The sequence below is a fragment of the Girardinichthys multiradiatus genome, chromosome 11 (assembly GCF_021462225.1).
Source record: "Girardinichthys multiradiatus isolate DD_20200921_A chromosome 11, DD_fGirMul_XY1, whole genome shotgun sequence".
Lineage (NCBI taxonomy): Eukaryota > Metazoa > Chordata > Actinopteri > Cyprinodontiformes > Goodeidae > Girardinichthys > Girardinichthys multiradiatus.
In genome coordinates, this window is record NC_061804.1 from 43,853,257 (window position 1) to 43,865,416 (window position 12,160).

General features: G+C 39.3%; 1 protein-coding gene across 5 annotated transcripts in view; it reads right to left on the reverse strand.

Annotated features, from left to right (window-relative positions):
* The window catches only part of ntm (neurotrimin), a 564,691-nt gene that overhangs the window by 15,549 nt on the left and 536,982 nt on the right, over positions 1-12,160 (reverse strand). The window lies entirely within an intron of this gene.

Sequence of the window (12,160 nt, forward strand, 5' to 3'; positions counted from 1 at the left end):
ATTGAAATGCACACAACATTATGGGTGACATACCAGAGTTCAAAAGAGGACAAATTGTTGGTGCACGTCTTGCTGGCGCATCTGTGACCAAGACAGCAAGTCTTTGTGATGTATCAAGAGCCACGGTATCCAGGGTAATGTCAGCATACCACCAAGAAGGACGAACCACATCCAACAGGATTAACTGTGGACGCAAGAGGAAGCTGTCTGAAAGGGGTGTTTGGGTGGATAACATAAAACCACGGCTGCCCAAATCACAGCAGAATTAAATGTGCACCTCAACTCTCCTGATTCCACCAGAACTGTCCATCGGGAGCTCCACAGGGTCAATATACACGGCCGGGCTGCTATAGCCAAACCTTTGGTCACTCATGCCAATGCCAAACGTCGGTTTCAATGGTGCAAGGAGCGCAAATCTTGGGCTGTGGACAATGTGAAACATGTATTGTTCTCTGATGAGTCCACCTTTACTGTTTTCCCCACATCCAGGAGAGTTACGGTTTGGAGAAGCCCCAAAGAAGCGTACCACCCAGACTGTTGCATGCCCAGAGTGAAGCATGGGGGTGGATCAGTAATGGTTTGGGCTGCCATATCATGGCATTCCATGGGCGCGTCACTGCCAAGGACTACCGAACCATTCTTGAGGACCATGTGCATCCAATGGTTCAAACATTGTATCCTGAAGGCGGTGCCGTGTATCAGGATGACAACACACCAATACACACAGCAAGACTGGTGAAAGATTGGTTTGATGAACCTGAAAGTGAAGTTGAACATCTCCCATGGCCTGCACAGTCACCAGATCTAAATATTATTGAGCCACTTTGGGGTGTTTTGGAGGAGCGAGTCAGGAAACGTTTTCTTCCACCAGTATCACGTAGTGACCTGGCCACTATCCTGCAAGAAGAATGGCTTAAAATCCCTCTGACTTCTGTGCAGGACTTGTATATGTCATTCCCAAGATGAATTGACACTGTATTGGCCGCAAAAGGAGGCCCTACACCATACTAATAAATTATTGTGGTCTAAAACCAGGTTTTTCAGTTTCATTGTCCAACCCCTGTATATGATACACAGCTCTACATTCAATGTCACCAGGTGACTATGAATCTATTCAAGCATTAGCTAAATGCATAAACCAAATCAATGCACGGATGTGCCATAATTTTCTCCAGTTGAATAAAAAAAAATGTTAGTAATTATTTAGGACCAAAGAAGGAGCAATTAAGAGTCAGCACACAGCTTCAGTTAATACAGCTAGAAACCACAGATCAGACCCACAATCTGGGTTTAGTGATGGACTCAGACCTGAACCTTCAGTTACACACAAAGATAACCACTGAGTCAGCCTTCTATCACCTGAAGAACATTTCCAGTATTAAAGGACTAATAACCCAGCAGGATCTCGAAAAACTCATCCATATGTTTATCTTTTGTCAAATTGGTTACTGCAACAGTATCTTCACTGTTCTGCTTATAAATACAATCAAAATACTACAGCTGATCCAGAACCCTGCTGCCCACGTCCTCAGTAAAACTAAGAAAGTAGAGCACATCACCCCAGTTCTAAAGTCACTGGCTCCCTGTATCTCAGATAACAGACTTTGAAATACTTCCGTTTATAAATGACAGAATGGCTTAGCATCAGAATATATTAAAGGTCTGTTATCGTATCAATCGTCCACACTTTTCAGATCTTCTGGTTCAAGTCTACTCCACATCCTCAGAATCAGAACCAAACATAAAGAAGCAGCTTTCAGTTCTTATGCTCTACTAATCTGGAATAAACTTCCAGAAAACTGCAAAAATACTGAAACCCTGGGTTCTTTTAAGGTTAAAACCCCATTTGTTTAAAAATGATTTTAAATGCTCAATTTAAACTATTAACTGAAACATATTGGTAAAAGTTTCTACTGGGCATAAAGGTTAATAAGGATTTTCCATCTTGGAGCAGACAGCGTAAAGGACCTCGCTGTCCACAGTGAGAAGCAGTTCATTGTAACAGAACCCTCCCGGACAGACCGTGGCTGAGCTGGGCTCTCCTGGAAGAAGTTAGGAGGAAGGTACAGAGCACCAGGGAGTCTCTGACTCTTGGTCCAGACATGGACTGATATAATTACCATTATTATCATTATATTATTATCGAGACACATAATGGGTCAGAACAGTTCTAAGGAGTTGCATCCTCCCCAGGGAGAAACGTCGGATTTTATGTTAAACAATTATGGACCCAAAAGCATCAAATGCATTCATTAATCTTTAGTTTGCAGTCCAACTTTCTTTCCTTTCCTTTATCAGACCTTTATCTGCACTGTTATTTTTTGAAATGTCTTTTTTGTCCCTGCAATGTCCTTTTTTATCATGTAAAGCACTTTAAACTGTCTTATTGCTGAAATGCGCAACAAATAAAATGGCCTTGCCTAGGGTGCTCCTCCTAACCAATGTACCTACTTTAACTTTACTGTGTCTTCATGATGCCTGTTCATGAGTATTTATGTAGTCCAGTTCGTTGACTCATCACATTAAGCATTTTGTGATTGTTTTTTTTTTTTTACTAAACAGCCTGCATAACTGATCATTTTATATTTTTAGAGCTCAAATATAAAATGATCAGTTATGCAGGCTGTATAAGCATCAAGCCTTTGTAGAGGACCTATGAGTCCAGAGCTGCCATATCTAGTCCTGACAACAGTGACAGGCCATCTTCTGTTCGCCACTCTGCAGGAGTATTTCTCCAGTGTCTTGTCAAGGTTTTCTTAGTTGTGTTGGTATTGATCACTGACCTAATTCTCTTCAGGCTTTTATAGACTCAGTAGGCTATTTCTGCTCACTTCTATCTGTTTTTTGCAGTTTTCCTAATTTGCAGGCCTATATTGTCCAGTATTTCTAAAGTGAATACTTTCTAATCAGGAAGATATAAAATGTGTACAACCTATATAAAAATGTTTGTTAAAATTAGCTGATCATCCTATCTTTATGAACAATGACTATACCTGCAACAGATCAGCTTAGCACACAAAGGGTTTTATTAATATGAATAAGTGGGTAAAAATCAACTTTTGAGTATTTAGAAAAAGTATATTTTAACATCAGTGTTTACTTATTTTATTTCAGACACTTTACAATAATTTAATCACTTTAAAGCAGAATGGAAACTTTGAGTTTAGCATATGCATAGAAATAGCTCAACATTGATCTCTTCTGGTCAGGCAGGTGGGTTACTATTAAAGTGAAACACAAAATGTTTTCACTGGGGTCACAGCACACGTAGGAACAGTTCTATTCTGCCTATGCCTGACCTAATGTTCAATAGGTTGTTGCACAAACTGCTGAGGACAATTTCAAGTTCGACTAGAACTGCAAGCAGTTATGAATGGGTTCCAAGCCCTTCCCAGCAAGTCTGCCCCAAGCCCCGCCACTCCCAGCACACCACGTCATGTGCCCCGCCATCACAGCACGCAATCATCATTTAATATAGGTTAGCACTTGCGTGCTTGTGGCAACATTCTAACATTGAAGAAACACTAAAAAATCATGGAGGATCCAGTGTCTCCTTAAATTCTTAAAATTTACTAAAGTAAGCATTTAATGACAGAAGTATGATATAAAAGTCCCATGGCCTGAGACCAAATATGTTTCACCAAAAAATTGTAATTTGTATTTTGAGTTAACAGAGCATTTTATGCAAGTTTCATAAAATCACTACGCCTCATAATTTTCAAAATATTCTCAATTAACCATGTCTATAACAGCAATAATATACATTGTTTAGACTGTCCCTAGATGTAATGGTCTTCAACAAAAAAATTATAAAGCATTTTGTACAACACAATGTCCCAAAATTAACAATTAATTAAAAATCCCTATTTCATTATAAACAACATCACTGATCTGCCACAGTTTCTGGGGAAGTAGCATGGGTGATCTTCAGGGTCCCTGTCCTGGCCCTTTACATGGCAGGCTTCACACAAAATGCTGACATCTGTGGTCTGCAGCAGTTTTGACTACTCTGTGATTGGTCATATGTAATATAAAGCAAACCACAACACTGGTGTGAGAAAAACAAAAATAAAAACTTTTTTTTTTTTTTTAATGAGTGTGGATTAATGCTGTAACAACCATTAAAACATAATTCACAGTATAGAGTCTTATAATCCAGAAATTATGTGGAAAAAAAAAAAATCCCAAACAAAAAAACTGTCAACTTTGAACCACCAACCTTTCATACTACAGGCTACACTTTTAATCATTGGACTACTCGGGTCATGTGGATTCAATGGGAAGATTAGGCATAGAATGTTATATGGCAATCCTCTCAAAGCACTATTTGTGGAATACGAGTGTTGGAAGAGTCTTTAAGGCGTAACCCACTACACTAACAGACCACCTGTGAAAGGTTGCAAAGGATTGGCTTAACACTAGAAGTGCCACAGTGCAGACTGTAGTCCCCCCCCCCCCCAAAGGACTAAAGGAGCTACATCTATCTTATCTACCCTGTTCTCTCAAACCCCCAGTCGGTCGTGGCAGATGGCAGCTCTCACTGAGCCTGGTTCTGCTGGAGGTTTCTTCCTGTTTAAAGTGAGTTTTTCCTCTCCACTGTCGCCACGTGCATGCTCAGTATGAGGGATTGCTGCAAAGTCAACACCAGTGACTGTCCACTGTCTCTACATGCTCATCTGAGAGGAGTGAATGCTGCAAGTCACTGACTGGATGCAATCTGCTGGGTTTCCTTAGATAGAAAATTGTTTATCCAATTTGAATAAATAACTGAATATGATTGCACTGTTCAATGATTAGGATTAATTGGATTGTATGAACCTGACTTTGTGAAGAGTCTTGAGATGACGTGTTGTGAATTGGCGCTATATAAATAAACTGAATTGAACTGAATTGAATTTCCATAGTACTTAGCCAAATTGAAAGATTTCTAAAAAAAAATACATGGTATTTCATAAAATTCCCTAAATATTCTCAGATAACCATATCTATATGTGGAATAATGTACATTGTTTATCATGTCCCTACTTTTAATGATCATTTTAATAATATTAGTAACAATGACCAAAATTTAAAAAGTCACGTTATAACCATAGTTTGTCAGAAAATTCTCTAAAAGTTAACCAACAACATTTTCACTTCGATTCGCCTCGGCCCTGAGGAGTAAACGAAAATAGGTTTCGCAAGTTACGCAAGATTATTACTAATTAGCTTAACTCTACGATTTTTTTGTTACAAACTCACATGATTTAGAATGACCTCAAAGAACATCCAGGAATAAAGAATAAGCAGCCATTTCACAGATATTCACCGAATCTCATTTTACATTATAACAGCGCCATTTAGTGGTGAAACTCAGAAAGTTTTTTATGTTCCTAGGTAGTACAATTCTGCATATGATCTGTGATTTCCCTGACAAAATCTTTCAAATTCACTGAGTTCAAAGGTCAAATGTGAAATAGCATACAGACCACGCCAACTTCTTAATCATATTAACAGTATGTCCTTAGGCCAAGGTCTTGAGCATATTTACCAAGTTGTGTGTCAATCCATCAATCCGTTTAGCAGATATAAACGTTTGTGCCTATAGCGCCCCCTATGATTGAATATGTTTCAAACTAAATGTATACACACAATAGCTCATCCCCTATCAGGATCTCAAACCTTGTTTGGAAATCAAGAAATATTGTACAGATATAGTCAATTAACTATTGTGCTAGCTTGTGATTAAAGTTTGTCCGCACGTAGCTTTAAAAAACATTCAAAAATTTAAGAATGACTTTACACCATTTTTCCCGCTAACTCTGTAGATGGTATGTATAAAGTTTCACCTTGATTGAGCTTATAATGTAGGAGGAGTTATCGAAAATATATTTTACCTTTGTCAACCACAAACATAAATATATTTTATTGGAATGTTGTGTGAATGACCAACACAAAGTGGTATACAATTGTGAAGTGGAACATTTTTTACAAATAAAAAACTGAAATGTATAAAAAAGTGTGGTGTGAAAAAGTATTCAGCTCCCTTTACTCTGAGTGCAACCAATTGCCTTGAGAAGTGGCCTGTTGATTGATAATTACTAAACAGAGTCCATCTGTGTGTAATCTAATCTCATTACAAATACAGCTGCTCTGTGAGGGCCTCAGAGGTTGGTTAAGAGAATATTGGGGTGCAAACAGCATCATGAAGTACAACACACCAGAACAGGTGTTGTGGAGAAGTTTGAAGCAGGCATATGGCTTCCCAAGCTTTGAACATCTTACGGAGCACTGTTCAATCCATCATCTGGAAATGGAAAGAGTATGGCACAACTGTAAACCTACCAAGACAAGGCCATCCACCTAAACTTAAACAAGGAGAGCACTGATCAGAGATGCAACCAAGAGGCCCATGGTGACTCTGGATGAACTGCAGAGATCCACAGCACAGGAGGGGGGAATCTTTCCACAAGAAAACTATTAGTTGTGCACTGCACAAATGTGGTCTTTATGAAAGAGTGGCAAGAAGAAAGCCATTGTTAAAAGAAAACCATAAGAAGTGCCGTTTGCCAGAAGCCATGTTGGAGACACAGCAAACATGTGGAAGAAGGTGCTTTGGTCAGACGATACCAAATTGAACTTTTTGGCCAAAATGCAAAACGCTACGTGTGGTGGAGAACTAATACTCTGAACACACCATCTTCACTGTCAAACCGACCAAGACAAGGCCGTCCACCTAAACTTACAGGCCGAACAAGCAGAGCACTGATCAGAGAAGCAGCCAAGAGGCCCATGGTGACTCTGGATGAACTGCAGAGATCCACAGCACAGAAGGGGGGAATCTTTCCACAAGAAAACTATTAGTTGTGCACTGCACAAATGTGGTCTTTATGAAAGAGTGGCAAGAAGAAAGCCATTGTTAAAAGAAAACCATAAGAAGTGCCGTTTGCCAGAAGCCATGTTGGAGACACAGCAAACATGTAGAAGAAGATGCTTTGGTCAGACGATACCAAATTGAACTTTTTGGCCAAAATTCAAAACGCTACGTGTGGTGGAGAACTAATACTCTGAACACACCATCTTCACTGTCAAACCGACCAAGACAAGGCCGTCCACCTAAACTTACAGGCCGAACAAGCAGAGCACTGATCAGAGAAGCAGTCAAGAGGCCCATGGTGACTCTGGATGAACTGCAGAGATCCACAACTCAGGTGGCGGAATCTGTCCACAAGAAAACTAATGTGGTCTTTATGGAAGAGTGGCAAGAAGAAAGACATTGTTAAAAGAAAACCATAAGAAGTCCCGTATGCAGTTTGCCAGAAGCCATGTTAGGGACACAGCAAACGGGGAAGAAGCTGCTTTGGTCAGACAAGAACAAAATTTAACTTTTTGGCCAAAATGCAAATGCTATGTGTGGAGGAGAACTAACACTGCACATCACACTGAACCCTCCATCCCCACTGTCAAATAGGGTTTTGGCAGCATCATGCTCTGGGGGTGCTTCTCTTCAGCAGGGACAGGGAAGGTGGTCAGAGTTTATGGAAAGATGGATTAACCAAAATAAAGGCTTAAAAACTTCAGTCTGTGTGTAATTAATTTATATAAAGTATTTCACTAGGCGAAGTGAATTACTGAAATAAATAAACTTTTCAAAAATATTCTAATTTATTAATAATGACTGTATGTGACATACGGCAAAATAGGAGTTTTGACCATGTATAGTATATCTAGGACTGCTCAGGGGATCATTTCAGCCCAGTTGAAACAATGTGAAATGCTGCAAGTTCAGCTAAACAATTACAACCTTTCACATTACTGATGGGAATGTTGACTTTTTGAATATTCAATTAAATGATGAATAATGATAATAACAAGACTAAGAAGAAGAATAAGAAGGATTCTTCATAAAATGATGCAAATTATAAAGAACCCTGAGCATCCTCTTCATGAGACTGTTGTACAACAACAGAGTGTCTTCAGTCAGAGGCTTCTTCAGATTTGCTGTAAGATAAACCACTATAGGAGATCCTTCCTGCCCATAGCCATCAGCATCTACAACAGCTCTTTGAAGAAACTTGCATAATATGAGCTACAACAACATTAATTTCCCTTTGGGATGAATAAAGTATTTTTGAAATAAATTGAATTGCAGACACCCTGTCTATTTTTGAGGCTAGGCTTAAAACTTTACCTTTTTGATAAAGCCTATAGTTAGAGTGACTTAGGTTATCCTGAGCTGTCTTCCTTATTTTTTATTTCCGCCTTCCTCCCTCCCTGTTGGATGGAGTAAGGGGGAGTCAGGTTTAGCCTAAACCGGCTCAGTTATGGTTGAGGTGCAAACACACCCTCCATTTCTGCTACCTGTGTGACCCCTTCTCTTTTCCAATGGTTATAATCAGTCTGACAGAGAGAGGTACTCCCAATCCTTGTGGTTTTTAGTATAACAATGGCCACCAGTGGGCTCTAGATGGACAAACTTTATCAGTTTATTATTTTACTTAGGGCCCCTACACGTGGCCTGTTTTGGGCTGGCCGGGCTCTGGCACTCGAAGGTTTGGTCTGGCCTCCCCAGCGGCCCCGCGCGGTTCCGGACCCTTTGTGGGGTGCCTTGAGACGACATTGTTGTAAACAAGCGCTATATAAATAAATAAACTGAAACTATCTCTGTAGTTTTGCTGCTATAGGCTTAAGAAGTTGGAGGACATAATGAACACTTTCACCCTCTTCACTACATTCTCACACTACTCTCCATTTGCATTATTTGCTGTTATTTCAGTTTTTAACTTTATGTTCTCTCTCTTTTCTCTTCCTAGAAGCTACACCTGGCCTGACTCTGTGTCTACCTGTGACACCTTTCTGGAGAGGGGCATCGTCCAAGCTTCTGCAACTTAATGCTCACCTTCTACAGATGATCCACTTGGCCCTGTCTTTCAGTGTTTAACCCTTTCTCTCTCCTAGATATAGCAATTGACTGAGCTTTTACTGTAACTAATTATATGTGCTCTCTCTAAACTGAATTGAAATAAATGAAAAACATAAATTTAGCTGGTTTTGACAGGGTTAAGTATAATCACATCCTTGTATAGTTTGACAAAGAAACACAGGATGTATTGTAATGTGGGCCTGGACAAACTGTGGTATGAAGTAGCATAGGCGTTCTAGTTATCCGGGTGCAAATACAGGTCAATCCTGGAAGAAAACCTGTTGGAGTCTGCTAAAGTCTTGAGACTGGGGTGGAGGTTCACCTTCCAGCAGAACAATGACCCTAAACATAAAGCCAGGGCTACAATGGAATGGTTTAAAACAAAAACATATCCATGTGTTAGAATGGCCCAGTCAAAGTCCAGACCTAAACCCAATTGAGAATCTGTGGCAAGATCTGAAAACTGCTGTTCACAAACGCTCTCCAATTAATCTGACTGAGCTTGAGCTGTTTTGCAAAGAAGAATGGACAAAAATTTCAGTCACTGGATGTGCAAAGCTGGTAGAGACATACACTAAAACACTTGCAGCTGTAATTGCAGAAAAAGGTGGTTCCACAAAGTATTGACTCAGGGGGGCTAAATACTTTTGCACAATACCCTTTTCAGTTTTTATTTGTAAAACAAAATAAAAAAAATAAACCATGTATACTTTTCGTTCCACTTCACAGTTGTATAATAAAATATATTTATGTTTATGGTTGTAATGTGACAATATGTGCAAAAGTTCAAGGGGTATGAATACCTTTACAAGCCGCTGTATATGTTTGTAGAACTGTGTCACACAATGTGGCAGCTTGTTGGAGTTGCTCTGTAACATTCCTTGTGATGTGTCTTCCTGAAATGTTTCCCCCTCATTTTTCTGGTTTATACATTGCTATTTGAAAGAATTTATGAACTGCAGCTGAAATTACTTATTTTGGCCAGTTGTTATGATGCATAACTATTGCAGCCAGTACGTTATTACAAATGGGAGCAGCTAATTAACATTTGGCTCAAATAATAAGCTCAAATAGTCCCAAATAATTGCATATCAAAGATGACTTGATGTCGATGCCCAGCAGGAGCAAAGAGGAAAGAGAGAAGGAGGAAGTTCAAACTTCCTCAAACCCTTCCATCGATCATAATGGGCAATGTGAAATCTCTGGAAAACAAAATGGACCTTCAAGCGCTGACAAAGACCCAGCTGAAATATTGGGAATGCAATATCACCAACTCCAACGTTTCTCTTCCCTCAACACTTCTAATGTTTTAACAGTTTGTCAGCTGCTCTACCTACGAAAACTAAATGTTGGATTTGTTTTATGGAAATTTCAGGGGTGCATAAACCTCTGCTGCAGGACTTTTCTTGGCAAATCAGAGATGTGTTTTCCTCTGCTCTGTAAATAAACCACTGAATCGGAGGCAACCTGTAATAAAAAGAACTGTGAAAATATTCTCACAAGACAGTGAAAAAACCTCTGTGGGGCTTTTAAGCTAATGACTGGAATGCACTCGGTCAGAAACATGGAGATAACATCAGTGCCATGCCTGAGTGTGTGACTGACTATATAAACATATGTGTGCACAACACCATGTCCAACAGCAAACCCAGGATCATGAGTGACCTGAAGGAACTATTAAACAAAAAGGAGCCTTCAGGGTGGGAGACATGGAATCATTAAGAAGTAAACAGAAGCAACTTAAGGATAAGAGACAGCAAGGAGATATACAAGAAGCTAGAGAGCAAGCTCTAGCAAAACAACATGTAAGATGAGTCATCAAGCATGAAGACAATCACAGGCTTCAAGCAAAAGGAGGATCAGATAGATGTAAGTCTGGTCAGAGCTAATGAACTGAACCAGGAATAAGCTCAGCATCATCCATTTCTGCCCCAGATCTCCCATCTCATCAGATCTCCCATCCCACCGTGACCCATAGCTTTCCTATCACACCTCAAATGCTTCCACCGTAGTCATGAATCCAGTGGCTTCTTCATCATTGTCTTCAACCAAATCAGGAAATGCTGGTGCTCCCGGGGTCTACCCCTCTCGCTTGCCCGTCTCTAGACATTTGAAGATTAAGCTGAAGAAACTGATCAGAAACTTGCATGGTGTGGAACAATTCTCTTATCATGAATGGGAACAAAACAAAGGAGATGATTGTAGAACTTAGGAGAAACAGTTATATCGCAAGGGAGAAGTAGAGATGGTGGAGGAGTTTACTGTTCTCATTTGCCACCTCAGAGATTTACTCTGTTTTCCTTTTTGTCTTGCATAAGTATTTCAGATCTTCAAATAAACATTGATATCGGAGAAAGATAACCTGAGTGAATACAAGAGGTTTTTAAGTGACAATTTATTTTAATGAAGGAAAAGGGCTACCCAAAACAAATTGTTAAATCAATTAACTGCAATTAACCACATTTTGTGGTTCTGTTTTTCCAGAGAAGCTGGAACATCTAAAGCTATGCATAGTTCAAAAAGGCCAAAAACACTGCTGAGTCAAAAGAACACAAAGACGTATCTAACATTGACCAAAAATGATCTTGATGATTTCCAAGACTTTCAGGAAAATATTCTGTGGACTGACAAGACAAAAGTGGAACTTTTTGGAAGGTGTGTATTCTGAACGACTTGCTGTCATTTAGGAACCCTCAAATCCTGCTGCCTAGCAGAAAATCCAGAAGGAGAATGTCCAGCTAGCACTTTTTGCCTTTAAGCTCAAGCACACTTGGGGTCTGTAGCAGGACAATGATCCAAATCACACCAACAGGCCGATGTTTGAATGGTTCAAAAGAAACAAAAACAAGTGGTCTAGTGTAAGGATTTGTGATTATTGGTTATAAATTTGTATCAAAATTATGATGAAAAAAATCATAATTTAGAAGTAATACAGTCTATCAAAAAATAATTTCTTACTATAGAGATCAGAGATACACTCTGTGGGTCTGATTATTGGACTCACAGCACTTAATAATTACAATTTGTTAATTATCATTAATAATTGGTAATTATTTCCCAAAACCACGCTAAATGTCTATGTTATCAACTGCTTTATGGAATGGTGTGGAACATTAACCTTATTTTGACAGTTAATCACTCTTACACAAAAAACACATCTTTATCTATGTGTTTATTAAACCAATAGTCCATTTTGGAACCACCAATTTATGTTCAACAAATTTTCACCTAATTAAGCATGTTATTAATAAGATAGCG